The sequence below is a fragment of the Falco punctatus genome (assembly GCF_963210335.1).
Source record: "Falco punctatus genome assembly, chromosome: 7".
In the NCBI taxonomy this organism is placed as follows: Eukaryota; Metazoa; Chordata; class Aves; order Falconiformes; family Falconidae; genus Falco; species Falco punctatus.
The window spans coordinates 54,509,755-54,531,393 of NC_137587.1; the positions used below are offsets into that span (position 1 = coordinate 54,509,755).

Genomic DNA, 21,639 nt, shown 5'->3' on the forward strand with positions numbered 1-21,639 from the left:
TTTTGTGTTCTAAAGAGGCTATTTCTGCATCTTCTTACCATGAATGGCATTCCTCATGGAGCCCTTTAAGAAGCAGAACTCTAGGCAATAACATTGCATTGCCTCTCTGAAAGCAGCAAGCAAGAGCAGAAATGCAAGTTCAGGATTGAGAACACTAGTACTTTACTCAAATGGCCTTGAAAGATGTTTTATATCTGATCTCACAGACATGATGAACAGGATGAGAGTTCAAGGGTGCAAAAAGTCAACCTGAGTGCTGTTACTCCAGTGCCAAGAGATACAGAAGTCAGCAGTCTTGTTCTGGCTGCAGGTCATTCAAGTAAAGAGGTTTCTGGCCACAGCTGCTTCCCAGCATATCCATGATCACTGTCCCACTACTTGCTTCCTAATCTAGTTCAATTAAAATGACTAGGTTAGCTTAAACACTTAAAAAATATATGCATAATTTTTTTCTCAGATAGTCTGGAGAGCATTACGCATGAAGTTATCATGGCAGATCTCTAGGGAGTGGGAAAAGAAACAGAAGAGAGCCCCTGGGCAGTAACCTGTTCACCCTGCAAAGCTGCAATCAGAACAGAATGTGTGGCTTTATTGTATCTTCACATTATGGTTCCCTAGACAGTACTGAGCATTGTTTCCTTTGTCCACAGAAACAATGGCATGTATAACTCCACATGAAAAAGTTATTTGCAGAAGTTCCTTGACAGCATTGTATTAATCTGAGTTGGGGGTAGCAATTAAATTGTGGAATCGACAGAAAAGCACAATGAGTACATGCAACATACATAATAAAGGAAGTGGATATGACAAGCTAAGGGAAGGTCAAGATGTAACGGGTACCAAAGGACCCCAGAGGGATTGTAATGGAGATTCTCCAGAGAGAACTGAGCTGGCATGAGATTGACAACAGCTGATAATTCCCCAAGAGAAGAACCTTGTGCAAGTCTGCAAAACTGGCAGGTCCTCAGGAGAGCTGGACTTCTTGTAATCAGTGCATTCACCACAAGAAACAATCGGTCAATGCCACCAACACCTGAATGCCTGGACTAGAGGAAAGATGTTGAGAGAGAAGGAAGAATATTCGTAGAAAGCACAGTCTCTTGTTTAAAGAAATGGCAAAGCCTGAACAGGTAAATCAGCTGAGGAAGAATTCAGGCAGCAGTTCTAATTTCTTTTCAATGCAACAGTTCAACAAGCACTGACGATTCTGTATCATTAGTACTTGCATAAGTGATGTTATCCACACACATGCCAAGGGATGACAGCATCTGATCTAAAAAGGGGCAGTGCTGTCATTCTGACAAAATATTTGTTTCTGCAGTTATAACTAGAAGTTTGAAGAGACCCAGATTAAATCCCTCTGTGTAGTAAAACTTTAAAGGCCAAAGACTGCCTGCTGGGCAGCCCAGGACAGGCCTGCTGGAGAAACACAGGAGAGGGGTCATATAGCACAAGGATCATCCTGGCCAGCACAACCTGTAGCAGCCCAGAATACAAGATGCTCTGGAGAAAAGCCCTCTGCCCCCAGCTGATTATAGAACCTATGATAACTGGTTTGTGCCCTTCATTGCCGTTCCTACTAGTTATTTGCCTTGAAAAAGTAACAAATTCTTTTTCTTTCCCCCTTTTAAATTAAGAACAAAATAAAACAGCATAATCAAGTTAGAAATAAATTCTGACTTATTTTGTGACTCTAGCCATACAAACCCTCTGCAGGATATTGAGTTACACAATAACCTCAACCAACAAAAAAATAAAGGCATTACATCATCTGATCAGACCCAGAGGCAACAGCATTGTTACCTAACAATTTCAGACAGCTGATTAACCACTTTTTGTAGGGTGTCAATTACACCACGCCCTGCTTGTTCATAACTATGTTGTTGACAGCACAACACAGCAAGAGAAAAGCATACTACCCCCCACATCCATACCCCATGTACGCACACTAATGCAACTGCCAAAACGTGTTTAATTTATCATGAACTCAGCTAGAAGTACTTAGAAACCTTCAGTAAATAAAGAAAATAAACAAGCACAGCAACATAATGGAACATCTGGGCTTGTTACGAGACACTATAGTGAAATCTAAAATTTCTTCATGTTATGTCACTTGTTTGGGGAAACAGGGTTTTAGGAGAAGCAATGAAGACCCTTATGAAGGAAGTCATTCGCCCTTGACAACACTACTTTGAGATTCAAGAATCACGCTATGGAAAAGGGTCTTTTCTTAAAAAAAATGTCTTGTTTTATTTGATTTCCTTCACATTCTTTCTGCTCATCTTTAAGGTACATTTCATCATCATGTACATTATTGGCACCGAGGAATCTGAAGTGATCTTTTCAGTTTGACACCGAACTGATAACGCATACTTGCTTTATAACCTCTTTTTTACATGTGCCTGCTGGAAATTGTTTTTCATTGTTCGTAAATTCAAGGCGTGTTTATACTGGAATACAGGAAAAGCTAAAGGGGAATGCTAGTGTGTAAGCCATAGTGGCTTTTTTTGGCTTTTGCTGTGAAGTGATAAATGATTCTTGGTCCCCCATGGGTTAGAGGGCACCAAACTTCAAATAACTACAACATCCGATAACAAAGTTTTTCTCCATCATTTGCAATCAAAACACCAAGAACACAGCCCTCTGGACCTCTCATCCTTCATGTTCAATTGTAAATCCTGATTAAATAGCTTGCAGGTGTCAGGATTAGAGTATATTCATTGGGAGCCTAAACATAGCACCAGCTGGGTTCCTCATTTGCCAGTTGTAGTTGCTTCTTTGTTTTGAAACTGTTGACAGTACAACTAAAAATATTCCTTTGGGTAGAGACGGAGTTAAATAACAAGCAGGATGAGTAAGAGAACAGCTGTAGATATTTTTCTGTGTTTAACATACCTGCCTTGTTGATTTATAGTAAGCCCTCCATATAATGTACATTCTGTGTAATCCAAAACATTTAACCTTTCGAGCTGGGGCTCTGATAAAGCTATCAAACACAGGAAAGGATCTTGACAAGTCCTGTATTACCAGCCTTTTTCTCAAAGGAAATGTGAAATATAGTTTCACCTCACTTTTAGTATACAACAACAAGCAATATTATGCCTTATCAGCTGCTACCAACTAAACAGTACGCCAGACATCTACATAAACAGCAGCGTGGAGAAGGAGAAGAAAAGACGTAACTTTGGCAAGTTCTAAAAATCTTGTTCTAGTTAGTGTCCAGTTGGTTTAAGCATGGCTTACTTGAAGGGATGAGTTCAGTTCTTCTTTTAAAAACAGCACCAGAAGCCAGTAAGTAGAACTGACAGGCCATTTTCACAATTAGTCCTTTGCACAAAAGCAAGTAGCATCTGCCAGCCATCATCCCTTTTACCATGATTTTACAGTGCAAGGGTACTCCAGTACCAGTACTGTTCTCTTAAGATGTAACATTAGGGTTGCAACTCATTTCTATCACTAAAGAAATCCTATTGGTTTTGCTATTTTGTCCAAACCAATGCTCTCTTTGGAATTAAGTTCTGGCTACTTAAAAATCCCTAAAGTTTTCAAATAGTTATTCATTTTGACTTCCTGTCCCAAACTCTTGAGTAAAACATTACTATGTTGTAATCCCAAAGGCCACTTCATTTCAGTGGGCAGTGAACCAAGTCATACGGAATAGATGTAAAGAGACACACATATGTGTACAAAAGACATTACTACTTTCCCTATAAAAGAGCAGAGGGAAAAATCTGAAAAATTTAATAGTCTTTTTATTATATGGCACTGAAGCAAAAAAAAAAAAAAAGAGGGTTTCAGATAATCAGTCCAAGATAAGCTTAAACAAAATATTGACTACTTTACACATCTGTATTTATGAGGGGGGAGGATCATGAGTAGACATGAGCCAAATGGTCCCAAAGCAATTTACACAGTAGTGAGGCACTCACCTCACTCATGACTAATTGAACTCACTTTTCCCAACATCAGGTCTCAGGAGAAATTCAAAGCACACTGTAGCGTCTATCTTTAATACTGAGATTTTAACAAGTTAGCTTGCAATGCTGCTAGAGTTTTAAAGGCAAGTTCTTCCCAGTAAATAATATAATGAGAAAACATCAGCACTTAAGAGGATGCCACAGGGTTAATGCCAGGTTTTAAAAGACTTCAAAATGGATTTTACCCAGTTCACATGTCAGGAGGCACAGCACGGAATCAATTTACAGCAGGAGCCAAAGATCACAAATTTTAGGGGAGCCTGGGGACTGATTCTCCCAATCGGTGCCGTGGGGTGCACAGATGAAAGAGCAAACTTGTTTTTTTTCTTTAATGGTGACAGTGTATTCTGAAATTACGCACAGCAGGCAGGAGAAACCTGCACAGATTTCAAAAGATACTGCAGGTTTGTGTGCTGAAGCACATATTTAAGGTCCTAGTTAATGTGCTAGCCTTTCACCTCTGGAGGCCTGGGCTCAGATTAATCTAAGGTAAAATGAAGGAGAACTTGGGACTTCTATCTTCTTAACCCTTATTGGCCTTTAGTCCACATCACAGAAGTACAAACCAGTTATCAAACTTTGAATCAAACTCTTAATTACTTTTACTATTCTGAAGTCAACCTGAATCTACATACTAATAACACAGTTCTGGGTTTCCACTGATTTAAACTGAACTTGCTGAATGAAAAGCCAAATTCTGTTCTTTTTTATATCAGTGGAAACCTAGACCTGTACTGGTATTCAGGGAAACCACACAGAGAAATCAAGTACAGACATGAGAGAGCAAGACACCTACCCAGACTGGAAAGCAGACTTTTTTCAGGTCCACAGTATTTGCTCAGAGCCTGCTTGGAAGATCCCACATTCTCTATTTTTCTTGTCAGGCACAAATGCTGCATAAGTATACCTTCTAAAAACATGTGCATGCCTTTGGCTTTTACTAATGCTGCTCTAGACAGAATTAGAGTTCAAAATCTGGCTGGCAATTTCAAACACATCAAAATAATCCTTTTTCCTGAAAGTGTAGAGCATTACAAAGAAAACAAACAACTCTCAAAAAAAAAAACCCTGAAAAGTAACTATTTCCATGGAGGCTACACTGACAGAGTGGTAATCTAGCATCTGTCCGTTGAAGAACTGAGTTCTTAAAATAGGGGAAGACAGCTCAGAAGACCTACTGGATTATCCAGATGTGTAATTTTAGGGCTTCTATAGGACTGTTCCCATAAAGTCGTATTTCCAAGTGTTTTTCTTAATCTCATTCCAGAATTTCCAAGTAAAAAAGTACTCACCACTTCTGCAGCCCAGTTCTCACTTTTCATCTCATTCATGGAAGAAGTTTCCTCTCCATGCATTCATTTGCTCTCTTAATTTTCATTCTACTCATGTGAATCAAATAATTTACATGAAACCTCTCCTTTCTAGACCTACCAACTACAAATCCAAGTTTATATCTAATTCTGTGTATTTTAATGCCAGTTTTTATGTGTAAGCTCTATGTTTCAAAGATTTCCAGTTCATAGAATGTATCACACGAATGGATTATTACACAGTACTTTTTGTCTAGAACAACCATTTCTCTTGAAGCATGGTCAGAGGATAATGATGGTATTTTTAGCCTTATGTGCAATAGAAAGCTAGTCTGCATTCATAGGTCTCATACAGAGTTTTCTCTCACATCCTCTGTGCTGTCAGGTCTGTCAGCTGAAGCCCCCACACCTAGCCTTTAGGCTGACCAGTTTGTTCCCTATATCAAGGCCGGATGAACCCTTATTGCACTCGGGTACTTACTAGAGAAAGGTGTGATAATGAGTTTAGGTCCATGCTGATGCAGGTGAGGCTATGTAGAAAACCCACTGGTCCAGTATATAAATTAACATAATCACCTTGAATCTTCATCATCCTCTCCGGCAACAGTACGCCTGCTATGTCCTGCTAGTCCAGTATTTTTTGCAGGCTAACAATTATTTTGTTAGCAAGCTTCCTAGGGACAGACATAACTTCTTGGAGAATACAACATTCCTGAAAAGACATACAGCTTTTTTTTGTTTGTTTTAAAACACAAGGTCATCTTAGGCAGAAGTTTATCCTTCCATTTGTCTTATTTCTGTTATTTTTATGATGAGTGTAACACCACAGTAACTCATATTTACTGTTGAATTTATACATGAAAATGCACTTTCTTCTCAGTGCATCTGGTTGCAGTTTCCCTCCAAAACAAATTTAACTATCAAATTATCTCCATTAAAAAATACCTCATCATACTTTAAAGCCTTAAAGTCTTCATTGTCTCTGGAGTGGCAGAAAGAGCTACAAATGGCTATATTTTAAAAATACCTAAATAGCTTTGCTTAAGCTGATGGGGGGGTGGGGGGAATACCTGAATTTCCTCTGCAACCATTACTTTTTAAGTCCTGAAATTTAACTGTAAATAACACATGTAGCTTTAAGCCTAAAAATACCTCAAAAATATTCTTCCCACCTTGGTTGCAAAAATAATTTGTAGGAAACATGATAATCACCATTTCCGTTTCCTTGTTATGTTCCTCTTTTACATGAAGGACCTTTAAGTAAATTCTGTTGATAATGAACTTAAGAAGCCCTCAGCAGGTTGAGACACTGTTATTAGAACCATTTTTATAACCACCAAGCCAAAAAACTTCCCGTATATGTTCACTGGAGTCTCCCCTCTACACACACTTTCAGAGTTCATTCAGTAATCATGGATATAAAGAAGCCTAGCATACACAGCTGTTCCAATATTGCTGGCTAAGAACTCTGACATGAACATACAAGTTTGAAGCTTGGCAGTTGTGTTGCACGTGCTGAACAATAGTTTTGTCTGTACTTCCAAGTGACAAACTGGTTTTAGAAACACGTTTAACATGACAACATATATAGCGATGAAAAGGGCCACTTCTGTAAGATAAATGTCACCTACACAAATTACAGAGCTCACAGGAAAATATGTCAAAACAGAAAATTAGAGAACAGAAAGGAGTCAGTTATGCCCAGTCACTAACAGGAAAGATGCATTACACAATCCCATGCAAAGCAAAAAAATTTAACTGTGCAAAATATTACATGTCATAATCTGACACAGTAGACAAGCCTCTAATACACAGAAACATAAAGAAACAAATACACTAGACTGAAGGACTGAACATAAAACGACAAACTACATGTTCACACTGCAAGAGGCAGTCACAAAAGATATATTTTGCCAAAATTCTCTCTTGCTTTGACTCATTTTCTTTGCTTTAGAAAAACGTTTTTAAAAAAAGAAGAAAAAAACTCCAACGTATTAGCTTATTTTAAATCTTAAGTTTTTTCTGAACAGGACAAGTGAAGCAAGGAAAACAGGGCAAAATTCCTGAGCTACAGCTCACAACACGACAGCTTGAGCCACACTACATGGCAAACAGTCTGGTCATAACATACAGGAAAGAGCAGCTTTCTCTTTATAGGTTTCCTGCAGGTATGAAAACTCAGAAAACATGAATGTCACCTCCTATGATCAGATACAATATATGTTCATTCATTCACACAAAACTGAAGCAATGCGAGATGTTACTTTGTAACCAGGGTAAAATAACCTGAAGCTTTTCTTCAAGACAGTTCTACACCCATTGTTCCAGTTTTGGCTGGGATAGAGTTAATTTTCTTCCTAGTAGCTGGTGCAGTGCTGTGGTTTTGGATTTAGTATGAGAATAATGTGGATAACACACGGATGTTTTAGTTGTTGCTAAGCAGTGCTTACAGTAAGTCGAGGACTTTTCAGTTTCCCGTGCTCTGGTAATGAGGAGGTGCACAACAAGCTGGGAGGGAGCAGAGCCAGGACAGCTGACCTGAACTAGCCAAAGGGATATTCCATAGCACAGGACATCATGCTCAGTATATAAACTTGGGGGGACATTCAGAGTGATGGCATTTGTCTTCCCAAGTAACTGTTACACATGATGGAGCCCGGCTTTCCTGGAGATGGCTGAACACCTGCCTGCCACTGGGAAGTGGTGAATGAATTCCTTGTTTTGCTTCGCTTACGCCCATGGCTTTTGCTTTACCTGTTAAACCATCTTTATCTCAACCCATGAGTTTTCTCACTTTTACCCTTCCAATTCTCTCCCCCCCATCCCACCAGGGGGGCGCGAGTGGCCATGTTGGGTTTAGTTGCCAGCTGGGGTTAAACCATGATACCCATATATGAAGAAATGTATTTGTCCAAATGGCAATGTCTTCATTCTGATTTAATTCATTAACTGAGGATAGAAATTATGTGGAAAATATGAGTAAATTTTATTTTAATCTGTGTTTTAACTTTGTTTCTTATTGATATAAATTAAATGCACTGCACATTCTTTTCTGGAAAGACAAGTAATCTGATCTGTTCTTACTGAACTGCATTCATGTATTATATGCATGTTGTCTGTGTATATGTGTAAACAGAGAGAAATAAGAAAACCTGCATGTCATAAAAGCAGTTGGTTAAACAAATCACTGCCAATTTGAAGCTTAGATTTCACAATTAAAATACCGTCAATGCCACGAAAGTAATTTCAGGCAGCCTAGGTATGATGAACCATCTTGTGTCCAGAGTTGTCTGGATTTTGTTTGTCAAAAGTTACTTTGAAATAATCTTGATCTATCTACAGAGGCTAGAACAATGGTGTTCCAAGATAAATTATGGATCAACCTTCAACTCAACTCATGTCAAAGGGGACTTGCTTGGTTTCTAGCAAAGAGATCAGCCTGAAGCATGGCCACCACAAGCAAAGCATAAAGGCATTCATTTAACTTCAAACATTTGAATGGGGCTTTTGAGATTCCTAATCAAGCTTTTGCTCCTGTTCTACCATTCATTCTGAAGGGATTTTTTGTGTGTGGATGATACTCAACACCACCTGTGACAGTATTTTAGCTCTACTATATTTAGATGTTAAATCTGCATAAGATACCTAGCAACACACACCCCAAGTTCCATACCTCACAATTTGCACCCGAACAACAACAGATTTGTTTTTTGAAACTAATGTGTGCTAGCAGAAAACAGCATCAATTAAAAGATGCATTATTTAAAAAAAAATAATAAAATAAAATGGTGGCCTGTAAGTGATACTGCCTGTAACTGTTAGGTTATCACTGATTCCTTATGCCAACTAAAGCAAGAAAACTAGAAAAGTGGGAATCAGTTGCTCATGGCAAATAGCATTCAGAGGCCAAAATGACTATTCAACAGGAATCCAGAAAAGCTATGAGAAATGCCAATTTATACATTTTAGAAAGTATTTGGCATGGTACAAACTGTAGTTTAATATTAGAAAAACACTACCTTGCAAAAAAAAGGACAATTTTTTATCATACATTTTCATAAAGTGCATGAATTCCATAAACTTTTATTCATTAAGTAAAATAAATTTGAGATCAATATACAGACTGAAATTATTACAGCTATCTTGGTGACGTATGTCAATTTAGGATTTTGTCTTAAATGGACAAATTATTCCCAACCAATACAGGTAATTATTTTCATAATAATTATTTTCTGAATTAGTTGCTGCCATATGTTCTACAAATTCTGCCTCAGTACTCCTAAATATTTCCTAAAAGATGATGGGACTCCTGCAAATTCTTCTCTTAGTCATAAAAAACAACCCTCCTATACAATTTTCAAATACATCCATCAGGAAGAACTAATTATGAAATGATGTTTCACAGAACTTTATGCCTGATCTACCATTAAGTGTTTTCATCAAATATGATGGCTAATTTTACTCTAAGTAATAAAAAGCTCTTTCATGTAGTGTAATTTAAAATGACCACATTTTTCAGCAAATGAAACGACATGTTGTCAATGAAATTTAAGCAATCTCAGGAGTACCACAGAGGTTTGACTAAATAATGATCAGATGAAAAATTAGTTGGTTAAATCTTACCAAAGAACCAAAGATGTCCACACATTAGAGTTAAGTCTGGACTGAAATGCTGCATAAACATATACTTCTTGAGGGCTTTTTCCCCGCCCCCCTCTTTTTTTTTTTTTTTTTTTTTAAGTGAATGTTTTTCATTTGGAGATTATATCATGAACAGATGTAGGATAATGTTAATAGTCCCTTCTGGAAACATTAATCACAAGGTTTTACTTATTATTTGGTGTCAGCATTTAAAAGTTAAAGCATTTCCAGAACTGTCACCATTGAAATATTCCTTTTGCTTAAAGCTAAATTACAAAACAGTAATTTATTTTACAGTCCCAGCATCTTTTTTTAAGGCATATATAAGAAGGAATATGGCAGGCAATGCCCTGTTCTCATGGCAACAGTGTAGACTGACAGTAGTAAGCCTGTTTCTACTTTAGGAAGAGGGTTGAAAACCCAACACTACCAAACTTTTTAAACGTTTGAGCAAATTTAAGTCCACAAAAGAGATTTTGGTTGTCAGCATGATACTAACATGATGATGCTTTCAAAGGTGGATTTCCCATTCCCAGCTCACTGAGCAAACATTAACCAGAATAAAAATAAAAGCATGCTAGGGCCCTGTTACCAAAGAGAGCTCAACCTCTCTTCCATACATATTCCCACATGTAGAACATTGTGCAGGTGAAGCAGACTTCAAAATACTTGTTAATGTATGTGCAGAAATGTCCCACTGATGGAATTCAAAACACCTAAGAAAGTAACAAAAACAAGTCCAGATCTTTCTATTCCCAGGTGATGAATGATCTTGTTGTTACTTCAGTGTCCTGGAACTCAGGAACTCTGCAATATTCTTCCAGTACAAGATTTGCTATATATCACCCTGCACAGGTTCACCAAAGAGCTTACATGGACTTAGTATTTGGGCTATTGAAAAAAAAAAAAAAAAGTCAACATGCAAGCCTGTCCTTCAAGTGTCAATGAAATGTACTCAAACACGGCAGCACAGTCTCAACATCCCCAAAATCATTCTCTGTTCACATCTGACCAAGGTGAAAGTTATTAACTGCTTCACATGAAAATTACCTAAGGTTTTAAAGCAAGTAGATAAGAGAAAGACTATTCACTTGTTTAAACAGTGCTATATTTGTCAGCATTTAGAGGCCAAGAACTTTTTCTACAGCATCCTCCATCACCTCTTCCCTTTAAGAATATACAGGAAGAACATCAAATAAACTCCTCCTGGAGATGCCTGTCTCTCTCCACTGGCTCTAGAATTGAACCAGCTTCAACAAAGCACCAAGTTTTTAGAGTGCTCAGGGGATGTGAAATGAATCCTAAAGATCATTTAGCTATTCTCACATCTTCAGTTCTGAAATTTCAGTCTTAATCCTCCTCTGCCTAACTCCACTCACTGCTCCTTTAGATCTTGTTTGGCGCCTCTGGAGAACAATAGCAAAGGGCTGAAGTAATGGTGGAAATGCTTTTGTTAACATGTTTAGTAAAAGAGACCATGTCTTGCAGTCTGTACAGAAAAGTGGCTTAGGCCTGCTCCCTAGCAAACTAATTCTCTATTTAGTCTCTGCAGTGTAACTTTCAAGAACATCCATGTGAAAATGCAAGCACGTGCACCAAGGATTATTTTGACACATGGTATCCATCATTTGGATTTACTAATTTTCCAAAATAAACTGTTTTGTCAGTTTCCCTGTGCATGTGAATTTTTGAGTAAAGGCAATGTGTAACGTTACAAGACACATTCACGTGCTGACCTTTCACAAACCCAAAACTGTTAGTAAAGCCAGGGTAGTGGGAAGCACTCCATTTTTATTTTGGCCATAAGGCTAAAACACCCAGGATTTGAAAAGAGAAGCTGACTGGCACTAGCTTGTGGCCTAATTCTGCTGCCTCACATGAATGATCTGACTGAGGATACAGCATTAACAGAAGTTACTTGCACAACAAAATGTTTATGTAAGTTGATCCTTTCAGAAAATGTATCTGCATATGACATATACAAACTAAGCCTATGCAAGTAACAGTAACTACTTGTAACTTATTTCCAGATCTAATTCCAGAGGCTCTATGGTTCCTTTAGTTTGGCACTGGTATTGCCGCAGCACACACTCACAGAGCCAAGTTTTGTGTATTCCTTCCTATTCCTATAATCACAGCTTAACCCCTACCTTCACACAATATCCCCTATTACTTCCTATTCACAGGGTATGTACACACATCCAGTTTATTGACAGATTTTTACTGGACGAGATTTAATTTTTTTCATTTTGTATTTCCAATTAAATACTGCTATATTTGAACGTTTTTAGAAACCAAAATTCCAACCTTTATATAGAACCACCCAGCAGCTACGGGACTCCCTGAAACTTAACCATAGGAGGAGTTACCAATGGAAGTCACTTAAAGCTGCAGCATGCTGCCCTACCAGGATGCAGAACAGCACAGCTACAATTCCTCACTTCACTTGAGTCTCCATTCTGGAAAGCATTTGTAACACTGCATGCTTTTTCAAGAGGATTTGCATAAGATCATATAAACTGATTCTTTATTCTACTTGGACCAAACCATGGCTCACATTTTAACACAAAAGCTTTTTCAGCACTCATGCATGCAGTCTCACACAATTCACCTCTATTTGAAAGAGCTCACAATAACACAGGTTTCTAAGCTGCACAATCCAAAATTTAAATACACTGAGTTAAAACTAACTTCAGTTCAGGCTGGTCTCCTAGGGGGAGGAAGCTTACACAATCACATGCTCTAACTTTCTTTCCATCTGTCATTAAATTTTGACACCATTCACTCATTTCAACTAAATGCAATGAAGGCTAAATAGCTATAACTCTGAGACCTGATTTATTACAGCAAACCCTTAAAAAGCCAGACTTGTTCCCTCTCCTTTCACTTCCACCAAAGGCAGGAAGAAGCTTCAAAGAAGCAACAGCAGTCATTACCTTCATAGCACTGGATGGCAGCAGATCTGTTTCATCAGACCTCTTTTCCCCAACCTTAACTTCCCATTTCTAGCTCAGATATGGCCCAGGTCCTGTCCTCCTACTCCTCAAGGCAGTGAAATCTAGTTTTGCCTGCAATGCTGAAAAGCCTTTAAGTGGCAGTGGGTAATCTTGGTACCTCTTCATGAATTACATTAGTAGAGTAAAAATTCCTGCTTTGTGGACTCTTAATTTCTGCTTTCCTACAGCTGTGGTGTTCAGAATAGCCAAAACACTCTGAGGGTCTGAAAATGCATCTCATTTGTCTCAGCTTCTGGGTACCCAACTCCAGACAACATTGGAACTGTTAAGGATCATCATCAATTTGAGTCCGTGTTTAGAAAGTATTTCTGAAAACACAGTTATAGACAAAACAGTAACACTGAGCAGCTTTTAACTAAGAGTCTTTTATAGAGCTAAATGAAACCCTTACACAGTCCTTGTGGCATGCTCTGGAGCTGCATTTTAGGAACTGCTTAGGAACTGCTGTGGCTGCATGACCTGAATTGTGCACAGACACTACTACTGGAGATCTTTACTAATCCTATACCTTATTGCAGCTTTTAACTCAAATTATTTTGGAAGCTGTAAAGAAATGTTTCTCCTCCTTGTCTCCCTCCCCTCCCTACCTACTCCTGCCTCATAAAAATCCACATATTCCAAAAAACCAGATGTAAGAAAAAAAAACACCAAAAAACCCTTTTCTTCTCCTTGAAGAAAACAACATCAAGAACAATATCAAGTTAAAGGAATTCTGTAAGTGGGAATAATCAATTTAACTTCTTACAAGTAACTGTATGTAGAAATAACGAAACAATCCTTGAACTGTATAATCAGCCTTTGTAGCATAAGGAAGTTCACTCTGGAAGGACACAGAACTTTCCACCCACACAGCCCCAGCATGTGCCCATCAAGGACATCTGACTTTGTATCTATTGTATTACATGACTCAGTAATGGGGGTTAGTGTTTGCAGTTTCTGGCAGGATCCCCACAGTAATTTCCAATTAAAAGGTTAAATTCTGGTACCTGTCAAATGTGAAGACATACAGTGCTGTAACAATATGAAATAGCTTCCTTACAATTAAATTAATTTCATCAGGTATTTAAGTAGGGGTTGCAAATATTATGCCTTTGGGTAACTTCAAGAAATACCTAAGTTAAGTGCAATCATTTTCTGTCACTACTGCATCTGAAGTGGAATACAAGCCTGGCCTTCAAATCCTTTCAACTGAATGATTCAAATACACGTAGGTCCAACAAACGCTAGAAAATTTTTGTGTCCATTAATAACCTGTTTTTGTTAAATTAGCCATGTAGTTAAAAAACACATCATTTTTGTTTCCAGTACTAGTCTGGGGTATTTTCCCAAAATACGTAAACTAGCCATAAATGAAGAAATAGTGATGCTTCCAGATAATCACACAAAGAATCAACAACTTTGACTAAAAAGAGGCAGTACTGAATAAATTACACACACACAGAGGTTAAACTTCTTCAAATCGAACTGTTAAATAGTAGATTTATTTCTCTTTTAAAGGTTCATAAAATGAGGCTTGGGAAATAGAACACACCTAAACCAAGGAAAATGCAACAAATGATAGATAACTTGTGGGAACTGAAGGCTACTCTTACCCCCAGCAAACCTGTGAACAAGACTTTCATAATCTTCAATACATATATGATTAGTTATATGAATTAGTGGCCCAATTTGACTGATTGAGAATTATGAAGATACATGGAAGTATATTTAGTCAGAAGTTTGAAGCAATCTGGGCCTGCAGCTAAGGCTCTGGCCTGGATTCAGAGGATGAGCTAACAAAACTTTCATAATTTCCTGGATTCTAATACTCTTGCAAGCACTTAACTTCTACATGTTTCAGTTTCCTCAGGCGTAAAAGGGACAATAATGAAGCTTATCCTAATTTGAAATGCACTCAGACATTTGTCGATGAAAATATATCATAATTATTTTTAATATAATTAATTTACAAATCTCTTAAGTAAAATAATATCCTCTTGCTGCTCTTGTTTCATTAGGAAGTCAATGCAAAAATCCAGTGCCTGCTTTATTGTTTGAAGCATGGCAGAATTTAAAAAAAGTGTGATTGAAGCTTTGACTCGGCAGAGTCTTACAAATGAACTCAATGTTAGCGATGAGATTATCCCTGCATTTAAAATTAAGTATATACACAACTTATGTGATTAAATGCAGAAGTACAGCTTGGCTGCAAGAAACATACTGTATAAAGAAACAAAGCAAGAATAAGTCTTAATTTTCCTATGCAGATATAGGTGACAACCCCCCCCACCCCATCCCAGCCTTGTAACTGGTCCTTCATTCATCAGCTAGTGTGTTTATTTTTGCTATATGTGATGTGACTAGCAGAACTTAGGCAATGAAAACTTTTTAATCAAGTGAAGATCTTTTGAAAAAAAAAAAGAGGACCTGCCCCACTTCTCAGAATGCAAGGTCAAGAGTTATATACACACATTTAGAGCCTAGTTTCATTTTGTTAAGTTTACAACTAAGAAAACCAAACATTTTTTCACACAACCTGTGAAACCAGCGCCACACAGTTACTGAAATAAGTAACGTTTTGGCCGTAAGAGAAACAGAACTAGGTAAGATTATTACTATTAACAATTATGTATTTATGCAGATTATAACTCTGCACCAGATCACAGAGCACACATGGAAGTTACTTCCATCTGATGCAAGCACTACTCGCATCCCCAGACAAAACACTGCAGAAATGTGGTTGTATGCACCCACCCACTACCAGAGCATTGAGGTTTTCAACAAATAGATATATAAGTAGTCCTATATTGCAGTACCTAGGGCATATAATCAGAAATTAGTGTCTATCAGGAATTGTCCCTCCAACCTCACTTTGCAAGATAGGAGTGCAGTAAAGACTAACAACAACTTGGAGTAAAACACATACCTCACTATGGAGTAAGAGAGGTGGAAAGGTAGCAGAGATTTTTGAGGGATTAACTCAGCTCCTCTCAATTTTAACAACTTCAGCGAAGGGCATTATCTTATACTTATCACAGAACAAAGACACAAGACCAAAAACAGTCCTACCTCTGCTAAACATTTTTCAGAGAGACACAGCCTTCTCAAAACCTCTGAGCTCTTTCTTTGTACTCCTGGGAAATGTCCTGGGGAACCATGGGATATGTGGTCTTGACTTTAAAGTGCTAGCAGCATTTATTAGTGGTGGAAATGAGTTATTCCTACGTTCCAAGGAATGAATAGGAAAATTGGGAGAAAATTAAACTGCATATTTGTTCCTGATTTGTTATTTATTTTCCTTATTTATTTCCCTTCATTCTTTATAAAGCCAGAATATGCTCATTTCTCTTCTGCCTTCCAGGCTTGGTTAGAGAAACACAGTCAGTTTACACGAGGCTTAGAAGACAAACAAGTCATGGGAGAAGGAAGGAAGGAATCAAGCATACATCAGCAGAGGAGATGATACCTGAAACTGAAGGGACACGGGGCAGTGAAGCTGCCCGCATGGCTTCATCAGCACAAGGCACAGCTGTAGAGCAAACACCGCACTGTCTTTAAAATGATGAAAAGAAGCAAGTCAAAACTTGTAGCCTTTTCCGCTCTGTCGCCATTACTTCCTATATATGTCCAAGACTACTACTACTACTTTTTATTTAAGCAAAACCAAAAATCGCAGCTAGGTTTCCCTCTTCTGCCCAGTGGAACAGTAAAGGTTGCTTTGTCAATGGTCCCTGCTACACAGCCACAGTGCCCCGGCTTCCTTCAAGCCTCAAAGTTCCTCCCAGGATGATGGCCCCATGCTAGCCATGGGCAGATGCTTCAGCACTGATCCAGTGCAGGCACTCTCTACATTGCTGCAATCAATTCGGCAACCAGAGGTGGATTATAACATCAGTCAAACAGAATGTTACCTGCTTTCTTCACAGACTACCAGGAGGTTACCTGAAAACTAGGAGGTTACCTGAAAGCTAGGTTATTTCTGTAGTGATACATACCTCAAATGTCTGTCATTCCACGGTAACTACTTCTGTGTATGCTCTTATACACTGTTAACTGTGATAAATTAACCTGGTCTTCTCTTCTCTACCTGTAACTGCATCACGAAGCTCCTCTTGCAGCAGAACCAGAGCAGCGACAAAGGCAGTTAATGCAGATTACCTTATGGACTGGGGTTTCCCTTTCATCTGTTGCTCATTTTTGTACCCTCCTGTCCTTCAGCATGTGAAGTACACCAATAGGTTGCCAAATTGAAGATAAAGCTATGTTTCCTTATCTTGTTTTGTAACAACATTCCACAACAAAGGAGAACACCACTTGTGTCAGGAGAAAAAACTGGGGCAAGAAGGAAGCAAGTAAACATGAGAAAATGAGGGTAAGTGGAAAAACATGAACTGTTATAATCTGTAGACATCAGGAGTTTTGGTCTGATGAGAGTGAGAGGGAGAGAGTGGGAGAGAAAGAGATGCTGAAGCTTAGGAAAGGAAGAGTAGTTTAGCAACAATATTTGACAAGACCAAAAATGACATATTGGGGGGGGCAGGACGGAAGGAACGATGCAAGTAACAATATATTTCAGGCTTAGTAAGGTAACTCTTCCAGAATGCTATGGGTTCACTTTTGACTTAAAATTGTTTTATGGGAGTTAAGAGCAGAGTCAGCTTCTTTGCTCAGAAGGAAGCTTCCATTCAGGAAATTCATAATCACAGCCTTCAGTACCAATCAAGAGGATAAGATGGGATTGGGGGTTTTTTTGTGTTTGTTTTTTTTTTTTTTTTAAATTCCACAGGAAGTCAGTATAAGGAAGGGCTGACTACTTCACACAGGTATAAACTGTGGGGTGCATCAGCCCTAACACCACTCTGGCCATGCTTTGTTCTAAGCCATCAATCTTTAAAGAAGCCACAGTTAATGATTTGCAGCAGCTGATTTACAAGGAGAGACCCCAAAGTCTAGTATTTATCAATCTGGCGAGAAGATCAAGGGTGAATACAATCAGGATTCCCGGTTGAAAAATTAATTTTATTCACAAAAAAACCCAGGATTTTCAGGCTCTTAGGAGGCACTGAATGAACTTTTAATACAAAACAGATAAAGTATTTCCTTTACATAGTGGGCAGTATATTTCTTGACCTCAAGGCCAAAGGGGGTGGCAAGGACAGAGTGTATCAGCAGGTTCAGGAAGGGATTATATAAATTCATGGACAACAGGTCCATAAGCAGGTAATATACAATGATTGTTGGTGGGCTGTGCACATTGATATCCCTATATAATGACCGCAGATGCTGGGGATTCCAAGGAGAATGGACCATAGCAAGTGTCTAGGCTCATGTGCACTCCCTCTAGAGTCTCTGCTGTTGAAATGGTTGGAGCCACAGAGCTCCTCTGATCCAGTGAGCCATTTCTTATCTTCTTATTTAGATGACCTTAAGAAAACAGTCACTTTATGTAACCATTCATTAAGGAAACGTTACCTGACCTAGATACTAAAAACTTCAAGATAGCCACACATAGGTCAGATTATTTGTGAAACATGAAGCCAAATTAGGATGCTAGAGAACTGAGTGGAAATGTCGGAATGCATTAACCTGTATTGTATACAGATTAGGAACACATAAATAGAAGAATGTTATTTCTGTATTTAATTTGGAAGATCTGATCAATGGTGTAACTTATGTTTATCTGGAGTACAGTGCACTGGTATATATATGAAGAGTTTTTCACAGTTCAGTAATAGTCCCAACTGCAGAAGTCATACAAAATAAAAACTTCACATGGAGTACCATTACCATGTCAAACCAGTATGCAAATTTTGAGACTGTGGTTTTTATGATTTTTTTGAGGTATAACATTGAGAAAAACATCACCATCCTTCTTGTGAGTAATGAGCATAGCAAGTTCTCTGAACAAAAGCCCTTCTTTCACGACAAGTTCTCCTAAAACCACAAAGAGCTTAGAAATATACCTCAAGTAATGCATCTTAAATTTTTCAGGATATATTACAAACACATCTGCGCAAACGTTAGCATATGAAAAAAAGAATTTTAGCCAATTAGCATGCGAATCATCATCTAAAAGCCCCTTTTTTGTTTCAGTCAGAACAACTTACATTTCAATTGCAACTGTTCTGGGACATTTATTTTATGGCAATGCACTTTTCAAAAGTTTGAATTGACTACTTTCACTGAAAAAGATGTTCCTAAAATGAAACATCTGGCTAAAAGAAGAGGAGGAGTTTTGGCATTGCTGGTCTTTAAAAATCTTATATACATGAACCTATGGTGACATGCACATCAAAAAGAAAAAAATTAAGAGGAAAAGCTGTCATGGGCTTAATCCCGCCAGAAGGACAATTGTTTTTCTTCTGAAAGTATTACAGCAGCTTTTAAAGGATTTCAAAAGTACAACTTATCTTGACCAGAGAATATAAAACACTAATTGATGTCTACATAAATTTCCACACAGTGTATTTTCATACACTGCTGTTTTCTATTGTTATGAATGGAAAATACTTAGGAAAGATTCTTCTTTGAATACCATGTCATTCTGATTAGACCATGAATATGTGGCAATTTTATCAACAAGATTTTGTCTGCGTACAAGCTATGAGTCCTTTTAATGAGAAGAAAATTATTCTGGTTTCATGATACCTTCCTTCCTTGGGTGCTCAAGAGATGGAAGCAGGTAAGGAGGGACTTCAGCAAAGGTATTTTTGAACAAGTTATAAACATAAGAAACTGGGAGTGTGAAATATTTTTTTTATTGGGAAGTGAAAATGCCTGGTCTATCTAAATGCATTAAGTGGAATAAGTACCCCATTTGTACTATTAACTGGTGAAAAATGAATGTTATAAAAAAAAAGTTATAACAGAGCCTGTGAAAATCTGGAAACCCATGAAATTTGGAATAAATGTTGGCACTGTGGAGCAGCTTCTAGCTCTGTATACTGATATGCTAGTCTTTCAGAAGGGTAACGACAGGTGACCTTTAGCGCAGCTTTAATGCTTTCACTTCCAAAACCGTAAGGACTTGTTAAATTTTGTGACCTTCTAGAAAAAGTAGTTTTCCCTACAGCATCAAGGTTTGATCTACAGTGAAATGTCTTAATGCATTACCAATTCTCAAGTTTAACCACTAAATAAAAAATAAAATCTCATGCAATTTCTACATACTCGTTAAAATGCTGCCACCCAAGCACTAACCAAAGGGGAGTAACTTAGGATCAAGGAAGAAATTATGACACTCCTCCATAAGACTTTTGGGTCATGCCATCAGCTTCATCCACAGAAAAGTATACTGTACTACTTCTCTAATAAAGTGATACAGCCCTATAACAAAATTAGTTAGTTGTTATTCCATCCCACTGTGCTTGTTCCAGAACCTGGCTCTTCTGTTAGTTAGAAACCTAAACTGCAGGTCAGATTTTCTCAAGGCCAGTTTATATTGATTTTTTTGTGTTTAATATTGTCTTTTAAATAGCAGTGCTTTTCTGGTATGTTCTCCCATGGATATATTTTTGTCACATCTCAGATTTCATTTTGCTAGGCTAAATAAACCATTGCCAATTTAGTTTCTTCTTGCAGATAAGCTTATCATTCCCATGATCCCAGTAACTCTTCTGTGGATTTGTTGTGGCTTGAGTTCCCCTTTTTCAACAAGGAAAATTGGAGTTGTACATGGTATTCAGATACAGCTTTGTCATGCCTTGTCAGGCACAAATGCTTCCGTATTTCAACTGGGAAGTCTTGGTCAACCTCAAATTCCATTCGCCCTTTTGGGCCTGGAACATATTGCTGGCTAGTAGCTACCCTGTGATCACCTAATATACTCAGGTCTGTCCCTTCCTCCATTGTTTCCAAATGACTGTCCGGTTTATATCAGAAATTCTCAGTGATCCCAAAGTGCATGACCTTGCACTTCATTAACTTTCAGCCTGTTCCTGTTACGCTAAACCTACAGATCATCCATTTCTTCCTGTAAGATATTCCTGCCCTTTCGGCATTAGCAATGTGCCCCAACTGTGTATCATCACCAAATTTCCTCAACAATCTCTGTATTTTTATGCCAAATCAATTAATAGAAGTAGAAAACATATCCAGTCCCTGGACTGATCACCAAGGAACTTAATTTGTAACCTTCCTCCCTCTCCAGTACTTCCCCTCTCAACAGAACCCTCTCTCCTTCAGGCAATTCCTTACCCACGGAGCCTGTACAAATCTCCATCTCCTACAGCCTAATACTAGGAGTCCCTTGTTGCTCTCCAGCAAATGCTTTGCTGCAAAACATTAGAAAAGATACATTTTTTTCTAGACAAGCTATTCTTTTAAATACCGGTTTACTGGGCTGTGACCTATTGTGTTAAATGCCTGTTTAATGGGTTGTGATCTAACTTTGGCAAACAGCTCACATGTTGTTGCCTTTTTTTTTTTTTTAATCTCCACCATTAATTATGTATTTTTTTAACACTTGTTCTCAAGCCTTGAAAGCATATTATATCCACTACAGGGGTATGGAGTGGCGCACAGTTTCAGAACCTGAGTTGTATCTATTCTTGATGAATATTTTAAAATTATTTTTCTTCCTCATTGCTTTTCTGCCAATGCATTGGGGGACAGAGTGTATTACACAGAGTTTGGTACTTTCTAATTCTAGTTAATTTGTTTGATTGAAATCTTTACTAGAAAGAGACAGCAGATATGAAAAAGCTTCTACACAGT

The 21,639-nt window shown here is 38.0% G+C and overlaps 1 long non-coding RNA gene across 5 annotated transcripts in view; it reads right to left on the bottom strand.

Moving 5' to 3' along the window:
• Positions 1 to 21,639, bottom strand: part of LOC308067583 — a 134,105-nt gene that overhangs the window by 100,811 nt on the left and 11,655 nt on the right. The window lies entirely within an intron of this gene.